Source organism: Vicugna pacos, chromosome X (assembly GCF_048564905.1).
Source record: "Vicugna pacos chromosome X, VicPac4, whole genome shotgun sequence".
NCBI classification, from domain to species: Eukaryota; Metazoa; Chordata; class Mammalia; order Artiodactyla; family Camelidae; genus Vicugna; species Vicugna pacos.
In genome coordinates, this window is record NC_133023.1 from 37,540,133 (window position 1) to 37,567,706 (window position 27,574).

At 40.2% G+C, this 27,574-nt stretch overlaps 1 long non-coding RNA gene across 1 annotated transcript; it reads right to left on the reverse strand.

The window, feature by feature from the left end:
* Positions 1–3,486: 3,486 nt before the first annotated feature.
* LOC116277746 (uncharacterized) lies at positions 3,487–27,574 on the reverse strand. The gene is made up of 4 exons (XR_004187211.2): positions 27,439–27,574; positions 27,108–27,280; positions 5,105–5,147; positions 3,487–4,997 (listed from the first exon to the last, which is right to left on the reverse strand). It is a non-coding gene; the product is annotated as an uncharacterized lncRNA (long non-coding RNA).

The window sequence follows — 27,574 nt, forward strand, 5'->3', positions numbered from 1 at the left end:
CATATTAAATACACCATAAATACCACTAAATACTTAGCAGAATTTTAATTCTTAAAATTAAGAAGATTTACAATAATGTGTCGGTGAGGATGTGGAGCAACAGGAATTCCGATACGTGGTTGGTGGGAAAGTATAAAGTGTAACAATCACCATGTAACACTGGCTTTACCTACTAAAGTTGACTTATCTAAATGCTAGGACTTAACACTTCTACTCCGAGGTATATTCCAACAGAATGAGTGTCCATCTGCCAAAAGGCTGTAAGTGAAAGAACCTTCATTGCAAGATTATTCACAAGCACACACAACTGGAAATATCCAAATATTTATTAATGTAGATTAAGATGCAGCAATGAAAATGAACAAACTACACCTCTCCATGAAGCATGGAGAAATCTCACACTTTTTGAGAGACGTAAGTCAAACACAAAAGATTATGTACTATATAGTTCCATTTATGGAAATTGCATTAACAAGCAAAACTAAGTTAAAATTTTTTATTTTAGGGGAGGAGTTTCCTTTGGGGAGGGGGAGGGATAGGGGCTGGGCTAGACACACAGGAGTAGTGTTTCTGGGGGTACAAGCAATTTTCCATTTCTTGACCACAGTGACAGTTACACAGATCCACTCAGTGAATTGTTCATTTACTTTATATGCATTTTCCCATCTGTGCACTACATTTCAGAATTTTAAAAGTTAAAAAATGGGAAAAGATATGGACTGGAGAATGATGCAAAACTCCCAAAGCTCAAATGCATATGAAAAGATGTTCATAATCCTTAGTAACTAGAGAAATGCAAATTAAAACAAAAAGATGTCACTTTATACCTTTTGGGGGTTTTGAGGGGAGGAGGGTACGTTTATTTATTCATTTATTTGAATGGAGATGCTAGGGATTGAACCCAGGACCTCGTGCATGCTAATCGCGCACTCACCCACTATACTCTCCCCCTACTTTACACCTTTTAGACCAGCAAAAACATCTTCATTGAATCAATTATTGGCAGGGATACGCATAGGATGTCTCACTCACTGATGTCAGGAACATAGACCGATCAGACCATTCTGAGGTGTATGTTGTGTGTGAATGTATGTGTGTGTTTATCTATTATGATTCAACAACTCCACTCCTCACCATATATTCCAAATAATTCCCTACACAGATCCAGGAGACATGTATTAGAATGTTTATTACATTATTTGTGGTGACAAGGAATTGGTTCCCATTTGGGGTCCATCACTGGAAATGGCATAGATGAAATGTGGCAGTTGCAACTCCATGGAGTACTATGCAGAATTAGAAGCAACAAATTAGACAGCAACATGGACTGACCATGAAAACATAGTGCCTAACTTTAAAAAAGTAAAAAAAAAAAAAAAAACAGAATGAGGTATAAGACAATACCACTCATGTAAATTAAAAATATCTGAATGCCAAAAACAAGATGTCTTTTCAAGAATATATAAAAATTAAATGATGTATATTAAACATAGTTAACTTGGGTGGGGAATGAAGGAAAATGGGAGTACAGGATGGTGATAGAAGGAAATTTTTTTAAAGCAAGAAAGAAAAATGAAAATAGCCAGGATCAGACACCAACTTAACCAAATGATCGTTAACATCACCAGTAGTGGGACAAACCAACATAATGTGCCTTCTGATATGACACACTAAGAACGACACTGTGTCATTTGCGTGGTATTCTTGTCAAACACGTGGAACCCGAATTTAAGCAGAAGGAACCATCAGAGATATCCAACTGAGGGACAGCCTACAAAATAACTGGCTTGTATTCTTCAAAAGTGGCAAAAGTCACAAAAGACAAAGGGAGGCTGAGGAACTGTTCTGGGTTAAAGGAGACTAGAGACAGAACAACTCAACACAGCATCTTAGATTGGATCTTGAAACAGAAATAGGACAACAGTGAGACATGTGATGAAAGCTGAATGAGGCATCCAGAGTATATTAGCCTATCGATGTTAATTTACTGATTTTGTTAGTTACATGAGATGTTAATACCTGGGGAATTGATAAGGAGTAGTATGTGAGCACTCTCTGTATCTTTTGAGATATAATTCACATATCATAAAGTTCATCCTTTGGAAGTGTACAATTCATTTGTCTTTAATATAGTCACAAAGTTGTGCAACCATCACTGGAACATTAATTCCAGGACATTTTCATCACCCCAAAGAGAACCCTTCTACCCATTAGCACTCCCCACTCCCTCCCTCCGCTAGCCCCTGGCAATCACTATCTGTCTCTCTAAACTTGCAGATTCTGGTCATTTCATGCAGATGGAATCATACAATATTTGGCCTGCTTTGTCTGGCTGCTTTCACTAAGTGTTTTCAAGTTTCATTCAGTGTTGTGGCAGCTGTCAGGACTTCATTCCTTTTTATGGCTGAATTAAGAGTCCATCATATGGATAGATCACCTTTTGTTTATCCATTCATCTGTTGATGGGCATTTGGGCTGTTTCCACCTTTTGGCTATTATGACTAGGAATAGTGCTGCTGTGAACGTGTGTGCACTTACATTTATTTAAGTACCTCTCTTCAATTCTTTGGGGTGTATACCCAGGAGTGGAAGAGCTTGGTCATAGATATGGTAACTCTGTTTAACTTTCTGAGGAGCTGCCAAACTTTCCCAAAATAGCTGCACCATTTTAAACTCCCACCAGCATTGTCTTTGTATCATCTTTGGTAACTTTTTTCAAGTCTGAAATTGTTTCAAAATGGTAAGTTAAAAAAAATAAGAATATAGCCAGGATGCTGCGACTCTTTTAGAAGAGCCATCATACCGATGTCCATCCCTTCCTGGGTCCCACAGAGTGAGAGTTGAGAAAAAGTGAGAAAATACCCCCTAGTCATTTGCACCTTTATTCTTGCTTTGAGGATCAATTCAACACTGGTCTATCAGACTTGAGAGGGAAATGAAAACCTGGCCACATAACGACAGAGTTCTTCACACCAGGCTCCATGGTGAATACCGTCTTGTTTTAATGACAGTCAAAGGGACTCAAAGAACATCACAAGTATGGGAGTGGAGATGGGAGAAAGGAAACGGTCCCTTTGATAATTACATCTTATTTTCCAGAGACTTTTCATCACTCTTCAAAGACAGTCAAATACCTCAAGGGGAATGACCTTCTCTTAACTGGGCACAGAGGCCAGTGACTTAGCTAAAGAACAGATGATGGAACTGACTGGTGGACAGAAAGCCAAGAAGCACACACACGTAAAAAAAAGAAAGTACAGTCTTTTAAAAGCTCCAAGTCATTAGCTTTATTTTTATTGAATTCAGCAGGGAGTGACAAAATACATTATATCATTACCATCGGCTATTACAAGCAGACTTTGCTTGCATTCCTTACATTCATTTTCAACTTTAAATCTGTTAATTCATATTCATGTAAAAGACATGATTTCTTACTGAAAAGTCTCCAGTTCATATAACCAAGGGTTTACAACTTCTCTTTTAAAAGTCATATTCCTTTTATTATTAAAAAATTGAGGGTTTAGCTTTTTTTTTTTTTAGTGTTTAGAGATGTAAACTGATTTTCCATCATTCTCTTCTTCCTTTACTCCTGCAGACTGGTGGTTTCTCTTCACAAGTTCTCTGTCATTCTATAAGAAAGCTGCTTTACTTTTGGTCTCGGAAGAGATGGGGAACAGTGGTAAAAAAAAAAAAAAAAAGAAAAATCCAGTTTCCCTCAATTCTAGAGTTCACTTCAGGGAGCAAATGATGGGATTCGATGCTGGGCAGAGTGAGAGATGGATTTTGGTAAGACTGAGAATCACTCACAAAAATGATGGGGCTGTCTGTGGTGAAGACAGAACAAAAATAAACCAGGCCCCCGTAGGTGGGCAAGAAGCCAAAACGAGGAGGAATGGATGGTGAGGGAGCCGGGCAGTGTGGTTAGGCCCATAGGAAATATGGACAGAAACCCAAACAATAATTAATAACAACATGTGAGTGACCCATCCTTGAGAGTTGAGGCAGAGAGAAGGAAGGACAGCATTACACCTTGGGTCCAATTCATTGAGTTTCCTGGGCTGATATTTGACCATCTTGGGTAAAATCATAATAAAATCAGTGTTTGCTAAGGTGATCAGCCCTCCTGGGGTTCTTTCTCTGCATTTTGTCCAATGATAGAGCCCATGGATCATTATGCCTCCTAGAAAAGCTATTCCAAAACAGTACAGGTGAAGCATTGATGAAACCGCCATGAAGCACATGTTTCCAGGTAGCCTGAAACCCAGCAGACAATGTAGCTGTTGCCCATCAAACACAGAAATCTACATTGTATGCCAGGTTCATGCCCCAGACCTGGACGTCGGGCCTGTCCAGTCTTCCCACATATGATTTCCACATCAGTTGCCTGCTTGCATTTGAGATTTCTGGCTTTCAAATTCTCTACCACGGGGAAAGGGCAACCACAAGTCACAATGCACTGCTGGGATGTATTTATGACAAGTGAAATGTCCTTAAACTGAAATCACCACGTTATTTTGAGAATGCCCATTTAAAAGTCAAGAGATGAAGAGAACAAATGGATGGATGGATGGATAGATGGATAAGATAGATGGATATATAAGACAGGTAGGTAGGTAGGTAGATGATTGATAGATAGATAGATAAATGTAGATAGTTTTGTAACCAAATGCTTGATTTATAGATAGACAGATAAATAAATAGACAGACAGACAGACAGGAGGATAGTTTTGTGACCAAATGATACCTTCCACAGGGGGCAGAGAGAGGGAAAAAAAAAAGAGACAAACAATCCATGGATAAAATAATACAGATTCCTTCCCTTTGTGGTGTTGAAATCAAATACATCTCGTTATTAACAAGACCTTGATGGTCCTCCACTCCATCTAATAACAGAAGACTCATCACCCCATAACTTAACTCTGGGTGGGTGTATGTTCTGTGTAAATCAAGGTAAAGCTTGCATTACTGAGGACTCTCCAATCGCTGCACTCAGGACTCTGTAACGGAAGGTAGAAGATGCCATCAGAGACCCAGTAGCCAGATGTAGCTACTGATTACCAAAGACAGGATCTACACTGGCTACTGAGCCATTGAGGGTACCTACACATCCAGCAGCCGGAGGATCCGCAGCCTCCTGGTAAGGGGCTCTGTGGAAGGAAAGAGAATACGTCAATTCTGGAAACTGACATGGAAATGGTATCAAGAGATTTCAACCGCTTATCCTCTTTTAGTGACATTTGGACAATAATCCCATGAATGAAGTTTAAACCAACCTCTAGGCTGATTTACTTACACATATACTGACTAAGTAATAGAAAGTGCTAGAAAGTCTTATCAGGGGCTCAAAATCCAGCAGCAAACAAAAAAAGATGACAATCCTTGACCTTTTAGCGTGCATGCTTGTTTGTGAGGGAATCTACAATTGGCGTGTTTTTGCAGTAAAATGTAAAAAAATATATACTTATTTATATATTTATAAAAATACATATACATTTATATATATTTGTGTATATATAGATATATATATAAAAGAAAGACAAATGAGCAAGCAAATCAAAAATCCAATCTACCATTTCATTGTGACCTTGGAGCATTTTTTGTTCACTTGATGCCATTTTAACTTTGGGTAATCTAGTGATGCTGCACATAGGTCAAGTAAGTTGCAGTAAAAATATACTGTTTCCCCTATAAACTGAGGATGATAGAGTATTTTTACCAAATGTCTAAAACACCAGAAAACTGCAAAAAAAAAAGCATGTTGCAAGGTATTCAAAGCAGCAGCTCTCCAGTATGTTGGTTCCAAGCTTTCCTCCCATGATACGATGTCGTGAGAGGATGGGTATCCTCGTCATGGACTGACTGATTCACTGATTCATTCATTCACCCTAGAAATGCCTACTGAGTGCCTTTTCCATAGCTCCCGCCAGGCACTGGGGATGTGACACTGAACCAAGACCCTACACTCGTGGAACTGAGAGTCTAAGATTTATGGTGAAGGTAAGGACCAGACAAAAAAAAGAAACTCGACACGTAGGTACGGTCATTTCATAGAGGAATGCTATTTTCCAGAAGTTAGTCAGAGTGTGACTTTTGCGCAGATTCCTGAAGGAGGAGGAGGAGAACCATGTGTACACCTGGGGCCAGAAGACGTCGCAGAGAAGAGGCAAGAGTCAGAACAAAGGCCTCATCTTGGAGAAGGTGTTTTTATATTAAAACGTGACCGCAGTAGCCAATTACTGCTTTCGCCTTTGAGAATTTTTTCTTTTAAGACTGTAAATGACCATGCAACTTTGCTCCAACCACACACATTTTAGAATCTGACCCTCTTCGGAATTTACAATGCTTTGGCTATCACTTCTAAAAGACTTAGGAAAGCTAAGGTCAATTAGAGAAAGGCTATGCTCAGAACTTTGAAGGTATATACACAGTTTGACTGGACCTGCAGCTGGAATGCAAACAGTCATTGCCAGAAAAAGTAACGTTTAAAAAAAAATGTGTCAAGTATAAGAAAAGATGACCGGCTTTCTGAGAGCTTGAAATAATATAAAATGCAAGGGAATGATTTAACTCTAATCACAGATGTCTAATTTTCAGAGTTATAATAATAGTGTTTCGCCAGGTGGTTAGCTCTTAGGAAAGGAGGAGGGTGGGACTTATAAAGTGAAGTAGGTTTTTGTTTGATGGCTTGGGTTTCTTTTAAAATAAATTAAGAACAACTCCAACTGTAAGTATACATTGGCGTTGCCTAAAAAGCCAGGGCGTACATACCAAGGTAGGAAAAAAAGACTGCTTGGTACAGGTTTGGCTGAGTCTCACCATTAATGTAAAATAAAGCATTTTTGGAACACACAAATTGACATGTCATTAACCACTAAAACTAAATATGTAAAACTATTTTTATAAATAAGAAGGCTGATAATTAAAGCGAGGCAAGAGTTTAGTTTGGTAAGTTTTTCACACAAAAAAATCCAAAGGATTATCTCTTATAAATTTTGGTCTACATCTTTATTAAAAGAATGGTATTTTTAATTCTCAAAGCTTGCCTGAAGTATCCTCCAAATCTTCCTAAGTCTAAAGAACCATAAAGTTAAAATGGTCTTTGCCGTCTTCTTTTAGATTTATCTAGGTCATAAAAAAAAGAAAAAACTATAAATGAAATTTTTATTCAAGGCTGTTCTATAGATTATTGTCAATCACTAAGCAATAATACACATTGTAAAGTTTATTAAAATATAGAGAATTGAATATATAAGGAATATAATATAACGGAGACTATTAACCAATAATACATCTTAGAAATTTGCAAATCAAAGTCAAAGAAAAGAATTAAGTTCCAACTGAAAATGGCATTTATATAATTCTATTATCTAATAATTAAGAAGACAGCTAAACCCGAGGGACAGGTGGCAGAACTATAATCAAGGTACTCACTGCTCAAGTCCTTTTCACAGTGCAAATAAATGAAACAGAGACAACAATAAACAAACAAACAAACATGCATCCATTCTGGCTAAAGACCATTTATTTGAGTGGGAAAGAGACTTTAAAGGAAGGAAAAGACTAATTAAAAGTTAAGCCTGCCATCTGCTGTTGGAAAGCCCATTTGGGACTGGAATAAAGACCATTTCTTGCAACGTTCACCTAGAATTTGAAGAGCTTCCTCTCCAGAATTAGAGCAAGGGTGGCCGATAAACCAAACCAAGAAGTAAAGAAACCCGCTGATGTTTAATGATAGATATAAAATGATATTCTCATCAAAGTTTCACTATAGAAATGAAAGAAATGCTGCTTCGTGGGTCATTCAACTGAAGGAAGAGGAGACGTGCCTGTCTTTTGAAGGCATTACCTGGATGATTCTCTTTTGCACCCCCACCCCACCCCCGTAATTGGCATCCTTAACTGTAGAAACTGTCGTTTTTGGAGAAAAAATTGGACCCCAAGCACTGTAAGGGCAGTAAATGAAGAGGGATGAACAATTTCATAGCCTTGCCAGGATGTTAACTTTCCTGAGTCAAAATTGCCAAGTTTGGCTCTAGGTGTCTAGATGGTCCCTCCAGCCCACGTCCGTGTTTTAGCACATGTAGCCAGCAGCCTTCTGTAACCAAACAGGAATACAATCCACCACTGCAGCTTCTATTATGGATTTGACAGAACACACAGCAGTATGTTCCTCCAGCAAAGAGTTTACTTCAAAAGTGAACAAAAGTTGTCTCCCTTGGTGTCAATCTATGTTAAGTGTTCTGACTACACATACGTTAAAAAAAAAAAGGACAGAAGGGAGCTATGGGAGGTACTGGACATGTCTATGACCTTGACTGTGGTGATGGTATCATGGGTGTTCATTCACGTCTAAAAGCATCCAATTCTACAAATTAAATACGTGCAGGTCTCTGTATATCAAGTCTACCTCAATGAAGTTGTTTACAAAAAGACAGACAAACAGACAAAATAACTGCCTCCCACATGGCTAAGAACAAAGAGTCTAATTAACTCTTAACTGTAGCCCAGGAAGAAACGCACACGGATATACGCAGGGTACCACGGGGTGAAACTGTGCCAGAGGGAAAACCAACTTTTTAAATACAGGTGTCTAATTAAAGTATGTTCTTGTGAACTTGGATTCCTCGTGTGTTACGTTAGAGGCTTGGAACCAGGGTCTCACCATAACCAGCTCGTGGTTGTAGCCCGGCCAACTCCTGCATACCTGAGATCCTGTGACCACACAGACCGAAAACATTTACACCAGCTGATGGTCACTTGATTCGCACATCGCTTATTTAGTAAATTGCTCTGCAAGTCAACTTGAAGACTGAGGTGAACATTTTCCAAGATGTTCCTGCTCATTTTTTTTTCAAAACAACAACACAAAACAAAACCATTCCCTGCCAGATAATTCTAGTCTGAACAGGCCTGGGAAAGGATGGGGTTGGCACAAGATCCTAAAACAAGCTTCTAAAGGCAAAACCACTCACAGCCCATAAAGACAGACTCAGACCAGTTTTTCCAAAATAATATTCAGCAATTAGGCACATGCCTTTAATCCGTCTCAACAGAAAACCAAATTTTTTAAAAATAATCATCGGATAAAAATATGAATCATTTCACTCATTAAAAGCAATTCAGAGAAAAAGTAGAGTTTTCACCTAAGTAACTGTCTTTTTCAGGACAAGTTACATAAATGAATTGCACTAAAGCCATGTGCAAATCTCTCTTCTCTGTCACTCCCTCCCTCTCTGAAAGAAATTCCTAAATTCTCTTCACCCAATGTCAGCAGTGTGCAACAGTGGTGAGGCACTCCTATCATTGAGAAAAAAGACACAAAATAATTTGCATTCTATCCATGATAAGTGGGAAAAAAAAAGCTTAGCAAAATAAGGCGACTGTCTTCTAAACCTGTAAATAATAGAAAAAAACAGGTCTCCCAAGAATTCCTGACTTAGATTTTTCATCACCATCAACCCATTACTATTCTAGACTATTGCTGGGGTCTTTCTAAATTTGGTCTCATTTCTAAGCCTTGGGCTGTTTTCTAAAGGTACTGACATCATATACACCTAATATTGCAGGTTTTATTTATAATACAATCTCTACCAAGCCTCTATACAGAACTCCTTTTGTCACTGAAAGTTCTCACGGTATAAAACTCTTCGCTTGGTCTCCCTTGACCCTTCCCATCAAGATTCACTCAGCTCAGATGGATAAGGGAGGAGCAGACCCTTGGGCCTCTGCATCTTGCTTGCCCAGTTCCCCTTCACTCTGCTGGGCCCGGCTCGGAGACTTTTCTAGAATGTTCGAGAAGGGGGCTTCTTGAAGGCCTCCTTAGCTGCGTGCTACTCAGAGCCAGCTCCCTGATCCCTCAGTCTGTGTTCCAGAAACTCATGCCAAATTGTTCTTCAATTATTTGTTTAGAAACAAGTCTCCCTGTGAGAACGTACTCTTTTGAAGGTAAGGATTGAGTCCCAATCGTTGGGGATTTCCCCAGGCACTGGAACTACACACTGGATCACAGTCATCTTTTAATAAATATTTGTCAAATAAAGAAATCTGAGTGAAGGGCCTGGCACCTGTATTGATACACTTCAAAAAACAAATAACCAACAATCAGGTTCTACTGTAGAGCTCAGGGAGCTAAAGTCAATACATTGTAATAACTTATAATGAAAAAGGATATGAAAAAGAATATATAAATGTATGTGTAACTGAATCACTATGCTATCCACTAGAGATTAACACAACATGGTAAATCAACTATACTTCAATTAAAAAAAAAAAAGACCCTGAGGGAAAAAAAAAAAACAAACAACCAAAAACAGTGGGAGAGTATCTCCGTTTCAGGAAAATTCTTCTATTTCTTTACTCTTTAAATATTACTCATGTCCCATCTTAGTTTTAGGGTACCTTTCTACAATATTTGTCGGTGCTTCTAGGATCAAGCTATTTGTAAAGGAATATATTTTCCCAGCAGAAGTGTGGACTAGTGAAAGCACTGTCTCAAAGTGAATGTTTCAACACAATCCTTTGTAGCACGGAAGAGTCCTTGAAGCTCAGGAAAGCTATCCCAACTGCCTTCCTTCGTCAGAGAAGTAAACTCTGATGAAAGGGGAAAATCAACACAATTGAACAGGTGATGGCGAAGGGTTGGGAGAAGAGGAGAGAAGAAAGAACAAAGGGAACATCCATTGTTGCAATTTCCCCTGCCTGTGATGGCTGTGAAATGAAGTATATACTGTGATCAAATGAAGCCTCTTCCCCGAATCTTTGATATCCACCAGGCGTTCACATTGGGTTTCAGTTACTATGAGGTCAATGGTCGTATGTTGATTTCTAAAATTGTGTTCTTTGCGTAAATGGCTCATACCGCCAAAGAAGGCAAGGGGAGGCCGCTAAGAGATAAGTGTGAAGATTTGGAGGTGCTAATAAAAATGATTAGAAAAGGATGGTGGGCTAAAGATATCATGTATCAGCCTTTCTGATACTACCTGATGACCTAGCAGATACGACACCCAAAAGACAGCAAAGAGGAACAGGAGGAAGATGTGAATTCTACTTGGGTAACTAACAAAGAGAAAATGGGAAAGTTAATTGAGATTTATAACGACTGCTCTGGTACGTATTAAATGAAGGAAAAGGAGGGGGGGTAATTGGCTATTTGTAAACTTCTAGAGAATGGAAGACAGCAACATAAAGTCCTAACCTACACAATCAAGTATTTGCCCCCAGAGTGGTTGCCACCCAGTGGATGTGTGATTGGTTCTTCAACTGGACGTAAGGAAACCAAAAGTTGCTTGGTGGTAATAACACAATATACAAACTAAGGGCCATGAAAAGCCTTGATTTTTCACCTCTTTCTTCTCTCCTTCTCAGTTGATGCTGGACTACGTCTATGCATCATTTTGGGATTTGGGGATCTGGGGAATTTTGAAAAGGTATGGACGATTTTGTAGAACAAATGTTAAGTGTTTAAAGCAATGCTATCAATCTCATTAAAAATCAGATTCAAAACCATAACATAAGAAAAGATCAAAAGATCAAGCTTGCAGCTTACAATGGGAGATGAATTTTTGAGATCGTCACCAAAGTCATCTGAAATGTAAAAGGAAAAAGGGATATTGAAGAAGGAGGGCCATTGAAAGTGACAAAGATCAGGGAGGAGCGATGATCGGTCAACACAGCCAAAAAGGGGTAGCAGAGAAGCCCAGAGCCCCATCACAACCCCAAGGCACTCATCAATGGGGCGACAGCTCCAAGGGGATCCCATGAACTAGGCAGAAGAAGAAGTTCATCAGATGGAAAAAACCAGAAGGTTGGGAGGGGAAGGATATGGGAGGAGTGACTCTCAGGAGTCTTAAAAAAAAAAAGTTAGAAAAGGTGAGCACCTGGAATCCAAGAGAAAGGGGAGATTATTCACCAGCCTGGGCAAAGTCAAGAGATGAGGGAAGGAAGTCTTTCTTCCTCTGCGGGGTTGGGGAGTGGGGAACAGCAGCAGCAGCAGCAGCAAACTTTATCGCTAGGTTGAAAGGGAAAATGACAGAAACAAAATTACTGTTTGTACTGATGGTAAGTAACATGGGGGAAATCTGGTTCCTCTTTCTATGAGTGGAGAAAGAAGTCAGGAGAGGGACTTGGCACTAAAGGATAGTACAACCTTGAAGGGACTGACCTGAAGAGGACAAGAGAATGTGTGTGTGTGTGTGTGTGTGTGTGTGTGTGTGTGTGGTGGCAGGTGATCTGGGAGAGTATAAATGGTGATGTGCTGCAGGGGTTAATTTTCAGTCAAAAAGGAATAGAGAAATCCTCTCATGGAGAGAAAAGGCGGGGTATAAAGGAGCTCAGAAATGAAGCGGAACCCTCACCGTCTGATGGGAACACACTAGACGTAAGATGGTGACTCTAGAGGAAGAGTCAATCTCAAAACCTGATGAACAATCCGAACCACAGGACCAAGCCTTCCTGGGATACCCAGCTTGTGTCTCTAGATCCTGTCGGTTAGATGTCACAAGGCAGGAATGATCCAAGTTTCCTAAGCCCAGAACTGTCTGCTCCCCTTCCCGACTCAACGTCCCGAACCCCACGTTCATTCTCCTGCCTCCCATTCCTAGCCCATAGGCAATGGCATTGGAAACTGTTCAAATTTCTCACCGACAATTGCTAGTCATTCTGACACGCTCTGTCTTCCAAGTCTTATCTTGATTAAACTTTCTGGAGTCTGAGGAACAAACTGTAAAACCACACTCCACATGGTGAGAATCCTTTTCATGCTGAGAGGGCAAACTCATCCTCCTACTGCGATCACTAAAAAGTTAATGCAAACCCTATGCTGATGGGAGGGAGCTCTCATGTCCATCATCACTTTTTGTTCGTCTGCCCCTATGGAAGCCAGGACGGGCCACGGAGTCAGGGATGGAATCAATGAAGGTACTTAAAAGGGCAGAATCTAGAGAATTCGGTGAAAAACACACACACACACACACAAACAAAATAGATAGTCCCTTGACTGGGTTTCATCCTTAGACAAAAACCTCAGACGTGCCAGTGGAGACAGACAGAAAACTCTTAGGAAAACTGTCATTTTACCAATCTATCAAATAACAGGTTACAAAACATTACCCAAAGTGTGTTCTTTGAAGTATTAAACCAAGAGATGATTCACACACACATACACACACGCGCACAAAAAACCCCCACACAGTTCTCTGAATCTATTAAATTTGGGAAATGTTACAAATGCACCATATGTGCCTCTTGAAGTTTCAATACAAATATGAAAGGTTCTGAGAAGTCCTGCAGGAAAGAAACCTCTTTAATGTTCAACCCAGATTTTCCTGAACTTACTGGACCGTGGAATTTTTATTTTCCTATCTCCTGAAAATGTGTTTTGTGAATGCCATCCTAGACAGTACTCAAGGTTCTACTGGTCCCCACACTGTGTATCATGTACGCTGGGGAGAAGTTGGGTGACAACAGACCTGTCAAGAATTCTGCTGAGACAGCTGCCCCCAAACCAGGGATGTAAAAAGGAAGAGGGATACAGGAGAGAGAGGGCCACTGAAAGTGAGAAAGAACGAAGAGGGATGTCAATCAACACAGCCAAGGGGCAAAGGGATGCCAGGCATGGGCCAGTCTTCCTGGCTGAGTAAACTCAAATGGTACCTGCTTTTAGCTCTATTTTTGTCTCCTTTCAAAGCCACCACTTTCAGTCACTTGGGCCAAACTAATGACTGCTTAGATCTTTAAAAGAAGAATTGAAAATAATCCAGTGTACTAGATTTCATTTATTATGAAACATGGCAACCTTGATGGAAGTCCTAGTGCAACAGATGGAAATAAGCTGTCATGTTTCCCTGTTGGTTTAACAAAGCCACTCGCTCAGTACCGTGCCATCAGTCATCAGGCCGGATGAAGGCGTTCACATAGTGAATGTCAACACCCGCTGTGTATACAGTACTGTCCGGCGCTCATAGCTCTTTCACATCCGAGTCTTTGACCCTTGCAACAACCTTGTGATGCCTGCGGTTGTGTCCTTATCTATTTACAGATGGGGAAGCAGTATTAGAGGGGATCACTGCCATGAACACCTCATCTGCAAATAGAAGGGACCGCCCAACAAATTGGTAAGCAAAAAGTCCTCGCCAAATACTCAATGACATGAGTTTGGGGAAGCAGCAAGGTGCCTGGGGAAGAATGGCAACTCTGCCAGAGATGATGGGGGCTCTGTGATCCAGGCAAACAACTATCATGGGATCACTGAGACGACCACACAAAATGAGGCTTATGCACGTACTTTATGAATTCAAATAGAAGACATTCTACTTCTCTGACAATGATGGAACATGAAGGTAGTATTTCCCTGTCTTTGCAATCTGAATCCTGCTCCAAATGCTTTAATCCGCATCAGACAGTGAGTGCCACTGTAGTTGTGTTTAAGTGCAAATTCTAACCAACCAGGCAGGTGGCTGCTCCCGCAGTGCTGGACAAGATAATTTTCTGAACCACTTGTTACACACCTTGTAAACAGGAGGAACTAAAGTGGTAACATTTACTATGTTCACCACTTAACTGTGGTTTCTCATCTGTACTAGAAGGTTCTATTTCTATCCCCAGACCATTAAAACTTCACCAGGCATTTTCTTTCCTAAGAGATGTTACGTCTTTCCTTTGCCAGATGAGAGCACTTTAAAACCCCTCCATCCACTGTAACAATGATGGCTCATTTTTTAAAGTTTTTTTTTAAATTGAGGAATAACTAACACACAATAAACTGCATATATTTAAAGCATACAATTTGATACTTTTTGGCATATGTATACACCCACGAAACCATCACCACCATCAAGGTAGTGAAATTATCCACTAGCCCGAATGTTTCCTCGTGTTCTTTTATAATCACTCCTGCTTGCCGCCCCTACAGATCTGCTTTCTGGCATTACAGATTTCTTTGCATTTTCTAGAATTGCATATAAATGGAATCATACAGTATGTACTTTTTTTTTTTTTGGTCTGGCTTCTTTCACTGAGTGCAAGGTCATCTGTGCTGTTGACTACATCCTATATCAATAGGTCAGTCTTTCTCATTTTTGAGTTGTACCCATTGTATGAATACGCTACCATTTGGTGATCATTCACCTGCTGATGGATGTCAGGGCTGGTTCCAGTTTTTAGCCATTACTTTTAAAATGGCTGTAAACATTCATCTATAAGTCTTCATACAGACATATGCTTTTTTTTTTTCTCTAGGAGTGGAATCCCTGGATCCAATGGTAGGTGTATGTTTACCATTTTAAGAAACTGCAAAACTGTCTTCCAAGATGTTGGTACCATTTTATGTTTCTACCTACATGTATCCTGAGAGTTCTCAATCCTCCAAAATCATGCCAACACTTGGGTGGTCAGCTTTTTTAAGTGTAGACATTCAAACAGGTGTGGAGTGGTCGTTTTGCTTTGCATTTTTCTAATGACTAATGATGTTGAACATCTTTTCATGTGCATATGTGTCATTTGTATATCGCCTTTAGTGAAGTGTCTGTCATCCATTCATCCATTTTTTTTCCCTATGTTGTCTGTTTTCTTACTATTGAAAACTCCATCAGTTTTAATGGGTGGTCCAAGACTGGTAACTAACAACTCAATCAAAATTTTACATAATTCATGAGGGCCCAAGAGAATAAACGATTCACAGTGATTATTTCTTAAAACCTATGCTGAGCTAAAATATTCTCTCAATGGTATGACGAGCTTGAAATTCTTTTAAAGCTTTTAAAGAACTTAATTATTTTTATCAGTATTGCTACTAGGTTCAGAACTTAATGAGTAAACAGAATAATTCTCTTTCCATATATTCTAGTAGAACATAAACCATTTTAGCTCTTCCTCAGTGCATTAGCTGAAAATCACCAAAGGTTGTCTCTAAGCTCCAATTCACACTGTGTACTAATCACATTCTTATTCTGTAAGACTTCATTTCACAAAAATAATTCTTTGATGTCAAACTTGGGCCCACATTCCAAAAGTGATGAAGGCTGAAAACCTCCACCGCATTGTTTCTGCAAATGGTAACAGCTAAAATGTGATTTGCAGGCACAGAGAAGAATTCTCCTTTAAGGTCTGGAGAGGAGGCTAGATTTGAGGACCACGACAGGCTTTCCTTTGAGGAAAAGCAGGCTGAGCTCTGCTGTGCAGGGCCATTGGTTCGCAGCTCAATTGTTACAGTTGATGTGGGTTTCCTTTGAGATGCCTGGAAAATGACTCTGCTGACCACATCCACATTCTGAAATACTTTTTGAGAACTTGTAACCAAACTGCAGGAACTGACTCATTTTGCAGTGCCCAGCTACCACACAATCGTACCAGAATAGACGCCAGTCAAAAGCAGAAATATCAAGGTCTGAGACCAGGGGCAACAAATTGCCTGTTTATATGGGGGAAGAAAGGGGGAAATCCCCAGGGCACATGGGGCAAAACGGCTCAAGCCCCAGGAGACCATCAGATGTGATCAGCCTGAGAGGAAAGACCGAACAGAACACATGATTTTAGGGGTAATCCGTGTGTTTTCCTCTGCATATTACACTTAGAAAGTAGATTCAGTTAAGACAGCTGTATGCAGGGAGAGAGGAGGGGAGACGATGTCTTGAATGCCCATTCCTGAATTCCTTGCTCAGTAAATCAGGAACACACCCCTCATCTCCCAGGAGATAAGCAGGAATAGACATCCGGCCAGGGCTCAAGGACACCTGGGCTGAGGACCAGAGAGATGTGCGGGTACCCTGAGGCTCCCCTACAACCTTCCTTCTCCATGTCTACATCATCCTCTCTCAGCTCCCAATGCGGTTCATCCAAGTGGGTCAGCCTCCTCCTGACAGGCGAACTCTCACTCCCTCGCCCAACGCAGAGGTCCTACCTGAGGGGGAGGACGGGAAGGAGCAAACGAGGCCCTCCTCCACGAAACCCTCCATGTTCCCAAATTGCTGATTTCTCCTCCCCACAAGTGAAACTGTCATTCTCTCAGTCAGTTTCAGCCAGAGGCGGGGAGGAAATCCGGTCCAGTTGAACGAAACTATAAATGACAAAACCATTAACTCTTTTCTGCAGGTGGGTTCCTGGCTAAAAGAATATGAGTGTTAACCCAAATGCATAACTAACTAGTCAGGCTAGGTCGGGCAAGGTGATAAAAATTAGATACAAAGTCTCAGATGATGTAAAATAAGAGAAACCTGGACAATACCTGTAAGTAGCTACTGAGTAACTGTGAAGAACTGTATGTTATTGGACCTGGTTTCATGGTCCTATGTCGATAAAACGATGTGTATATACGTTCTGTGTCTCATCTCACTGATGTGATGTCTCTTAACATGTAAACTTCCAGAAAATGGAAACTGTACCTACCTTACACAAAAGGTAGGACTTTGAATATCAGATTATGGCAATGAAAGACTGACTAGGGGTTGTAATCCATTTATAGCAATTAACTCTATCTTTAAGGAACTGCAAAAGTGTTTTTAACACAAATTTAAAGAAAAAAAGGAGATACAATCCTATTCTTCCCAACCGGTCAACTGCGTTTTTCTTCTCCTCTTTTTGCCTCCAATTGTAAAATGTTCAAACAGTAAATTTTCCTCCAGAATTAGAAGAGGGAATCTGTCAAGTGATTGAACATAAAACTAGGCGCTACCAAAACAAAACAAAACAAAACACTTTTAAAGGCAGACTTACTTAAAAAACCATGCAGTTCAAACGTCTAAACCATCTATCACTGAGGGTAAAATCAGCAGATGTTCCCCATGGAAAGTGAGTTTGGGACAAGTATAAATTGAATCAAAGCATCCCACTGCTAGAAAACTTGCTATTGCTAGAAAACAGAGCCTCTGAGGATTAGATGTGACAGAAAAAAATGACCCACTTTTGGATCTTTAGCTGATAAGGAATTGTCACCTCAGCTTTACCTTTCTTTACCAACATTTTCATTCCATAATTGTTTAAATGACAAAAGTAGCGTTTTACTGAAAGAGAGCCCTACGCAACTTGTACACCACCTGGGTATGAGGCACGATGGGCTGGACTCTCCAGGATCCCTACATAAATCACTCGTACCTTCGGAACCCCATCCTCCATCCCTTCGCTTATCATCTCCCACTTTCCAGCAATTCTTGCTATGGCCCACAGGGCCCTACGTGATCTGCAATTCACTACCACCCAGACCTCATCGACTACTTTCCCCCTCGCTTGCTGTTCTACACCAACCTCTTTTCTGTCCCTTGAACACACCAAGCTTGCTCTCACCTCCACTGCAAATGGTTCTGTTTTCTCTGCCTGGAATCCTCTTTGCCGAGATACGCGCATGGCTGGCTCCTCGCTTCCCACGGGTGAGGCTCTGCACGAATATTGCAGCAGAGAGGACTTTTCTGTCAGCCTTGGATAAAGCAGTGCTTTCCCAGACCCCTGGGTACTCCCTATCTGTCCGATCAGGTTTGATTTTTCTCTCTAGCACCTTCTGACGCCCGGCATATACTTATTTGTTCGATCATTTGTCAGTTTCCATCCCCTCACCTCCCCACCACATGCAATCAGGGCCCCTGCTCGCTGCTGTATTCCCAGACCAAGAACCCCATCTGGAATATGGGAGGTGTGCAATACATTGCTTTAAAATGAACATTTCCCACATGACACCTTTGTTCATTGTTCCGCTATGAGCTTGTGAGGTCCAGTTGGCACCTGGGACAATTTTTGTTAACATCTTATCAAATCCCCCATCCTTCACGGGCCAGGTGGACAGGAGCTGAAGGAAAGTGATCATTTCTCCAGCATTCAGAGAAACTGTGCAGGGGTCGGGGTGGGGGGAGTGGAGAGAGGAATGTTTCTTTATACTTTCCCTGCTAGCCAAGGGTAGAAGATCAGGAAGAATCTTTTTTAGAGTATGGCTCCCAGACAGGATGGAGGAAAAGGTAGAAATTTACTATCTTTATCAACCTAGCTTGTCCCAGTCAGTCCTTATCTGATCTTGCTCAGAGAGAAGCGCCCTGAGATAATGAGCCCTCCTTTTAGAGGGAGACCCTCTAAATGGTTTTGTTTTTAAATCCACATTCATATTTCCTTCCATTGGGCCATGTATACCTACTATTGATGGTGACTTCACATTTCATGCTGCAAGAGGGAAAGCATTTTCATTGCCTTTGTTGCTGTGGTCAGCCCAGTATCAGCAAACACATTACGTTTGTGCTGTTACAACGAACTTGGATGGTTAGTCACGTGTTTTCCAAAAGCTATGGAAAATAACGCCCAGGTTTAAATTCCTACTAAGTCACATATAAAAATTATTTTCCAAGCCAACATTGCAGAGGCCTTTGTTGTCTCTTAATTGTCTCCAAACAGAGAAATGAGTCCAAAGCTCAGGGGAATTCTTAGACCGTCTTTACTGACACATTCCCTGCTATGAGCCCTTCTACCACCATTAAAAAAATAGAGAGAGAGAGAGAAAGAAAACCATTTCTTGGCCTTATTTTCCTGTCATGAGCCTTTTCTTTCCCGTACTTTTTAAAAAAAGAAGATCGGCTGTCAAAGGAAGATGCTTAAAGACGTTTATGCATGTCAGTCTGTGAAATGTGCCTTGTCTCCAAGATGGCAAAGGATCAAATAAAAGATGGAGTCACTGAGGTGAAAGGAACAAAGAGTGAGCTTGTAGTTCCTCCTCTTCCTTCCCCTAATGGACCCTCAGCTCGGCCTTTCTTTCATCTGTCTGCAGGTAGGCGTTGAATGAGTTACACAAGAATACAGATAAATGAATGAATGAATGAACAAATGAAAAAAGGAAGACAGGTATGTTTTAATAGATCCTCCTACAGGTAGGCTCAGTCCAAGATCAGGAGATTTTTAAAAGAGATTTCTAAGCACTCTGAACCCATGGGCTGGAGTAGCCTGCCCTTGCCTTCAAAGCCAAATCCTCAACCCACATTTGAAAGGGGAGGACATTCTCAAGGTGAAACCTCTTTTTCCAGTATTCTGAAAATTAACCCCTCATCCAAACATAGAGTTTTATGCATATGGATGGCTTCTTATACATCTGTACTTAGAAATTTTGCCCCTTGAGACAGCGCCCAGAACAAGATGGAGATAAAGGAGAACATATTCGTAATTACTGATCCTTACTCATTTTATTTTTGATGGACTGATTCTATACCAGGTAGAAGAGTCTCCAGAAAGGCTGATGAAAATGCATCCCTAGGACTCAAATTCTCACGTACTTCTCCCTTCCGCCCCCACTTTCAAGTGAAAACATTAGAGGAAAAAAAAATAGGGGAAGTTCCATGAGTAAATCTGTTAAGCGTGTGAGATCAACTGAAAACAAGGAATTCCCCTCCTGGACTTCAGTGGCCTAATTAAAACTCATAAAACACAACTGACTAAAACTGCTCCCACTGATCTGTGAAATAAGAAGCAGACAAAGTCAATCTGGTATTTCAATATTGAGAGGGCCAGGCCTGGAAGATGCGACACTTTGCAAAATAGAAATGAGAAGACCATTTCTGAGACTTTCAGGTTCACTCAACTTTTGCTTTGCTGCCAGAGGTACTCACCATCTGTACTGGCAACATCCTATTGGGATTTAGATTCTAGTTCCACAGCTTATCAGCCGAGTGGCCCTAAGCATATGCCTTTACCTCTCTGGGCCTCACTGTCCTCATCTATGAAATGGGCACCATCACTGTACCAATGGGCTGTCAAGAGATTTAAACAAGCTCTCACAACTGGGAAGTGTACAATAAAGGGCACCCACCATCATCATCACTGTCTTGCCTCATCTGATGTAAAGAAAAACACATAACTTAGGGGGAGAGTGTAGCTCAGTAGTAGAGCATGTGCTTAGCAGGCACGAGGTCCTGGGTTCAATCCCCAGTACCTCTGTCAAAAGCAAACAAAAAACAAAAACAAAAACAAAATTTAAAAAAAAACATATCACTTAGGATGGAGCTGCAGGCTTTGAGACTAAAGTCTGTCCTGAAAGGCTCTGGGAAGGAATTCAAGTGTATTAGGTGCCGTAGTCCAGGGACCACAGCATGTGCTCTACTTGTGTTATTTCATGTTAACAGCCCTGTGAGCTAGTAAGGATGCTCCATTCATTGGGGCTTAGGGAAATAAATGGGATAGCCTATGCAGCTAGCAGAGGGCAACTCTGCCTCACTTTATCTATATATTACACAAACTCTCATTGAGAGAAATCAATGGATTTTCATTTTAAAAGTCTTTATCCATCTGCTTTTTGGAAAGGTAGGGAAATTAAGCTGTCTTCTGTTACCACCACCAGCCATGGGCTTTCAGTGGACTCGGTGCTTAAACAGAATTAAACTCTTCCAAGGCAGAAAGGGAAGAGCCTTTCAGATAAAACCTTAGCTTGCTTTTCATAATCAATGACCCCCTCTTCCACCTGAAAGTAACCAGTTACACTTTGTTTTTAAGTATGTTAATACTTAATTAGATTAACCACTCAGAAGAAAGCAACTAGAAATTATTTTGCTATTAAAATATAACTAAGAAAAACAAAATGTCTCAATTATTATATTGACTTGCAAAAGCACATTCTATTCAACTTCTATAAGCACCTAACCTGTTCCTTTAAGAATTAATTCAAAGAAAGTCAACTCTTTGAGCACTCTACTGATGTATTTACATGATGATGCTATTTACAGTTAATAATATATATGCATTTAAACATTTTTATATTTTATATGATCCTAAATACTTTGGAATGTATAAACTAAAACAAATATAGGACTGAAAGACAAGAGGTTACAGTTGAGAATGTAAGAACTTGAGCCAGGAAATGTCCAAGATGAAATCACTTACATTCTTTAATATAATATATAGAACAATCATTTTATATTTTTTTTAATTTTTTAAAGGAAAAGGGTAGCAAGCATGTGGGCTTAAGATGGTCTCATTGGAATAAATGTTATGTATAGTTCCCCAGTTTCGTATCTAAATTGAAGGTTAGTTCATAAAACATAGAAGAATTTTACGTTGCATGTTCTGCTTAGTAACTTACAATCTTGATTTTTAAAATACAAAAGGATCATATTCAAACTTGGCTAAGTGTCCTCTCCTGAATGAAGACAGTGATTCTCCAAATTCTGATTGCACAATCAAAACAGTTTGGTTAAGAAAAAGAAATCCTCATAGTTGTGAACATAAAAATGATAACTAATAGCAAGAAAAACCCAATGCAATGGGCAGAAAAACAAAATCATGATTTATAACAATCTGTGATGGACAAGAGGGAATGAGTTTGAATATAGAGATCAAAGAGAAATAAATCTAGGACCCTCAAATTTGTTCCAAGATAACATCACTGCTAGTGTTTGACTGAAATGCCAAATAAATAAATAAGTAAAACGTACAATATGGCAGACAGAGGTAAGTGCGAAGAAAAACAATTAAGCAGGGTAGACAGTTAGAGAATTTGGGAAATAGAATGGGGAGGCTGCTGTCAGCTTGGAATGAATGTTTATGCCTAGAAATACATAACTATTAGAAGACATCTTACATATTTTTTTTTGCGAAGTACTGTTAAAAGTAACCTTTTGTGGATTTAGAAGATCATGCAGCTCTAATTCCACAGGCTTCCAGAATTCCCCCAAAGGGCCCTTGCTGTGTCCCAGTGTGGCTCCCACGCCATGGAGCTCGCTCCCTGTGAGGGGACCCAGGCCCTCCTCAGAGCCCAGACCTCCTGCTGGGTCCAGGGCCCAGAAAAATGTCTACAGAAAGACTTTTCCCACTGTTCAAGATAATTTCCTTGGGGCCGGGCAAAGAGTTACTTTGTGCATCTTAAGTTTTCAAGATTAAAAAAAAGCCAGGCTGACAGCTGACTGCTGATCAATGCTGCGAAACCTCTCCAGAGATTAAGAGCCTCTCAGAGCCCTGGAATTCCCACCCTCCCACCCAGGAGACCTTGTTAGAAGCATTCCACAACAGGCCCCTGGTCATGATTAGGAATGAAAGGCTGAAACGCCCCTCTGACTCAGTCAGGAGTTCCAGCGCCATGTCTCCAGGCCTCCCTCACACTTGAGGTCGATTCCTTAAGAGCCGGACTACAGCTAGACCATCTGCTTTCCCCTCTTGCTTCTCTAACTTCCTGGCTCTGACCCTTCAGGTAAGCTGCATCACCTCATCCCTCCATGGATAATGGGGATAATAATCATACAGACCCTGTTCAGCTTTTGTGCGGATTAAATGAGTTAATGTATGAAAAGCATTTTCTCCCCAAAACATATCTACTGAGTCTCTACCACGTGCCGGACACTGTCCTGGATGCCAGGGACTCATTTAGTCCGGTGCCTGACACAAGAGCTCAGTGTATACCCGTAATTAGAGGTCTACAAACCCTCCTGACACTCAGGCTGATAATGATGATGATTCTTTTCTAAAGATAATAGGGTGAATCTTCTAGCTACAGAATATAGATATATTTTGAAGCTTGAGGCCTTTTCATGGACAATTCTCCATATATACAGACATCCTTTTAGCTTCTCTCCAGTGTATATAAAGTGAGGGTACTTAACTCTGTCTCTATATTTATATATAAAACTCCGGGGGTGGGGGTCTGGTACAGCACTCCATGACCACACACGCTAATAACTTCTACCATAAAACATGCAGACATCATACAAAGTGGGATAAATGAAGACAATAAATAGCTTCACATTAATTTAGGTCAGGATTTGCTATCAATTTTTTTTTTACATTAAAACCTTTTGGTTTTCAGACCTTTTTGGATTTCAGAAGAGATGGTGGACCTAGATAGTAAGTAAAGGGGCAAAACCCCTTGAGGTCTTCTTTTTTAATTTCTGGACATGCTAATGGCCAAGTAAACAGTCAAAGCCATCCAGCAGGAGAAAATAGGGAGCTTTTCAGGCATGGAAACCCACAACTGCGTAATTAACCTCAATATTATCTAAAGAATCCTTCCCCACCAAATACAGTGCGCCATTAAGATTCTCCGTCAACCAGTTCCTTTCCACAAACAACAGGTCTCAAACCTGTTTGAGGGTTTTTAAGAGTAACCATTGACTATAGGGTAACATACTGAAGTTTTACCACTAGTATAATAATACCACCCTATCGTTCCCCCATGGAAGAAAGACAAGCTATGATTTTAAATGCTAAATAACTGACTTAAAAACATGTACCCTGAAAGAATACAGTCCGCTCTGTAGTCAGTCTAAGGGAGGTGAATAAATGTTAATGCCAAAGTGGGAAACTATTCCGCTACCAAAGGAATTTTCCCCACATTGCATTTAAGGAAATAACCTGCAGCTCTCAGAGAGCTATTCAGTAACCGGATCAAGATGTTTGCACTGCTGGTCCGCACTGGCTAAAGGATTTGCACAAACTCATGGAAGCTAACTTCTCTTGCCTCTTTATTACCCCCATATGTTGTTATTTATCTCCCCCAACTTCTCTGACCCGCTTCCATTTATTTCCTCCCGAAGGATCGCCTTGCTCAAGACCTAAGTTCACCACTCTCACGGTGCTCGGTACACAAAGGCGAGTCAGGAAGACATGAAACGAACAGAGATATTTATGTTGCTTCCTGGTTTTTTTTTCCCCTTCTCATTATCCTCCTACTCAATGAGACTGTAGTGGGAGGTCTGAATGACATTTGCAAAGCAAGAACTTCAAGCTACATTTCAACACCCAACCCCTCAGTTGTCATAGGAACAACACTGTGAGGCTGATCTAGGGTCTGACAAACAACCACTTGTTTCGCTGGTGATTAAAGTTCCCCCTTCCAATCAAGTATGTACACACATGCATATCCAGTCCTCAAAAAAATGTAGCTGGGCCAAACTGTGTACCACACGAAAAATTTGAAATACCAGCCCAACGGGGAAGGAGTTTATATTCCCGAATATGCAAATATCAGTACTATTGCAGAGAAATTATTTTGAGCTCTGTCACTTGACCTGAGTCCCTTCAGTTTGTAGCTTTCCACACCCACAAAGACAAAGACACGGGAGTACTGCTAATATCTTTGAATAAAGTATACAAAAATATTAATATCTCTCCATAACTGTAGCAGAGAACTCAGGGCAATGCTAAGTAAGTTACTGATTGCACATGTATTTTTAAAAATTAATAAACTGATATCACATCAGAGAACACAGAATTGAAAACATGAAGATCTAAAGGAATGCTTCTGGAATAGATTCTCCAGCATTTACTGTTTCAATCTGCTTTTGTCATCTTTTCACCATTCAAAACAATGGCTTCTACATGGATCAGTAAAACCTAAAATTTCGATAGAGCCTTTTTTCCATTAAGCATGGCAGTGTTTAGACAGATTATAACCATCACGTTTCTCCTAAGTATTTACCTGAAACACAGAGCTGAAAATAATTGTGACTCACTGAACACACACTAGCGGTCGGATATAAATTACCTGTAAATATCTTAATGCTTTGTCACCATTTGTCTGTCTTCAGGACTTTGAAACCAATAAATCCATACACTTCAAGGAAAGCAGTAGCATTTTCCCACATCCTCAGTCACATCTTAATTAAGTCAAATAACTTGGAATATTAACAAGTTTGGATCACCAACCTGATTTATTTGGAGGAACCGCTCTTAATGGTCCCACTTACCTTGCTTTTTTATCTATTTCTTTGAAAATAAATACTTATACAGAAGTCCTGAGAGCTATTAGTTGGAGAAAAATAATCTTAAAAGTTCTCAAAGTATATAAACAGGGGGAAAAAAAAAGACCAGTTAACAGATGCCACTAGATTGCTTTTCCTCCCCTCCACTCTCATCTCACTCTCATGCCAATGAGATAAACTGGAGAATTGTTCCCCTGTTTTTTATTATACACTTTTCCCCTTTCGAGTGAAAGATTTGAAAAATTTCAAAAGTAACAGAATGAAAACCAAAAGTCAGAAATGCAGATTCAACTTTCAGTTTGAAACAAGGTACTTTAAAAAGTAAATAGATAACATTGTGTCCTCCATAGCCCCACACTTACAATTCTATCAAGAACAGTTTTAATTGTATATAGTCACATTCATATAGGGCAAGCAGCAAAACTGCCTGTATGTTTGCTAGCAGTGAAAGAACAAAATACGTTTCCATCTGTTTCTGTGAGTGGACATCACATGATTGCTTCTGCTGACCAATAAGAAACTGGTAAAAATCAGGTAGCCACCCATCATTCTAGTTTTATTTTCTTATTTTATTCAACTTTTCCGACACAATCATTCTTAAGAAGCCCAATCAAGACATCAGACACTCAATGCCTAATATAAAACTGTGTTTCCTTACAGTTCACGAACAAGAATTTATTGTATATAATGCAGTTATTCAAAGGTTTATTGTATTTTTCTGGAAATTTAAACGCAGGGGCAGTTTGGATTTCAGATTAGAAAACTGAATTTAAGGTTTCAGAGGAAGAGAGACACAGGCAGACCAGTAAAAACGGCTGATCATGATTTCTCAAAATGTCTCTCAAAATGAACCATATAGAAAGAACCACCTTTTTGCTGCACTAACGCAATCAAATAGAACAATCTTAAAATTCACGACACAAATGCAAAAAAAAAAAATCTCGTACCATCTTAATCTGCCCTTCACAATCAGCAGGAAATTGCTCCGATACATTACTTCAGCTTTCATTTTGTACAGTTCTAACTAAATTCTTGACCTCCTTGGCTAGAAAGAGGGAAAGGAGGGCCAGTTGACTAATTTTGAAAGCATCCCTTCAAATATCTAGCATACATACTCTTCAGACTAAATGGAAATCTACATCCATGGAATGTTAATGCCACAAGTCTACCAAACAACCCATCTTTATTTTTTTCCCCTCATGAAAAGAAAAAAAGGGAGGGGGGTGGACCCAACTATCTGTAGTACATGTATTTGGCTGAACTGGTAATGCTCAGCTCATCTTTGTTAAATTACCTGGCTTCTTCGTAGCCTGTACGCTCTATTCTTGGGCTGTTCCTTTTTAGAATTCCGCACTCTGTTTATATGTTCTTTGGTTCAACACAGTTGTTAGGGGTCTGTGAACAATTTTACAATTCCCACACACACCATATGATATCTATTAGGGAGCAATGCCACTTTACACTTACCAATTCTGGATAAAGCAGTATTTCCTGGTGACAGAATGCTGCTGCTTCCGTTGGCTAAAACGCCCTCTTCACAGCTTGATAAATCTGATTATAAAATGTCTTTGTTCCAGATCACACGAGGCGCTTTTTTTTTCCTACGAAAAGTTTTCTAAAGAGTTATCTGCATTTCATTCCTGTGACAAAACGAATAAGAACAGAGGGTGGGAAAGGGGGGAAGGGGGAAGAGGGGGGCGGAGGGAACAGGGAGTAAGTCCACACAAGTTCCTGGCAAAGATTTTTAGCTGCATTTTTCTGAGTTTAATCAGTAAAGCTATATTAAAGTGACAGTTACCAGTTCGGGGAGCCAGAGTTTGAGCGAGTCAGCCACCACCGGTTTGGGTGTCTTCCACTGATGTGCGGACCCCAAGGAAGTAGTCCCTTGGTCATCTATCACATGTGGCTGAATCACTGGACCCGTCGCACCCCCC